Source organism: Egretta garzetta, unplaced genomic scaffold (assembly GCF_000687185.1).
Source record: "Egretta garzetta isolate BGI_Z169 unplaced genomic scaffold, ASM68718v1 scaffold145, whole genome shotgun sequence".
In the NCBI taxonomy this organism is placed as follows: Eukaryota; Metazoa; Chordata; class Aves; order Pelecaniformes; family Ardeidae; genus Egretta; species Egretta garzetta.
In genome coordinates this window covers 1950627-1951215 of record NW_009259687.1, presented here as the reverse complement: position 1 = coordinate 1951215, position 589 = coordinate 1950627, and the positions used below count along the sequence as shown (strand labels likewise).

The 589-nt window shown below is 59.4% G+C and overlaps 1 protein-coding gene across 1 annotated transcript in view; it reads right to left on the bottom strand.

The window, feature by feature from the left end:
* ERI3 (ERI1 exoribonuclease family member 3) overlaps nt 1-589 on the bottom strand; it is a 95872-nt gene that overhangs the window by 1813 nt on the left and 93470 nt on the right. The window lies entirely within an intron of this gene.

Below are 589 nucleotides of genomic sequence, written 5' to 3'. Positions count from 1 at the left end.
CACAGGGAGCTGCTGCCGGTCCCTCTGCCCCTGCTGCTCTGCTCAGCACGGGCAGGGGCGGCCCCTGCGCAGCCCCCGCCACCAGCAGCCCCCCGGGAGCCACGGGGCTTGGGGGAGTTAATTTATTACTGGCCTACGTAACCATTCATGCTGCTTTGTTACTCCTGCCTTAGCAAAACAGAGGGCTCCACAGATAATTAATAGACAGCATTGCTAATCCTGTTGGGAGATGATTAGCAATTAAAACTCCTAATTAAGTCTATGCATAATTCACTGAAATTACACTTTGTGTACACAACGGGGAGGTTTCCTTTGCCTTCAACAAACATGCTCTGGTATCTTCATTGCCATGGCTGGGATGCGGGCTGACTGGCCGTGGGGCAAGGGGGAACCGGGGGGTCGGGGTGCAGGATGGGACCTGCTGGGTGGCCCTGGGTGACGGCAGGAGTGGCTCTGCGTGTGGCTCCCTCTCCTGGGCTCCGTCCCAAAGAGCAAGCCCAGGCACAGCGCAGGAAGGTCCCTGCACTCAGCACCAGCAGATCCAGGCCCGGGGCTGCCAGCAGTGGGGGGGATCCCTGTGGAAGGGGGG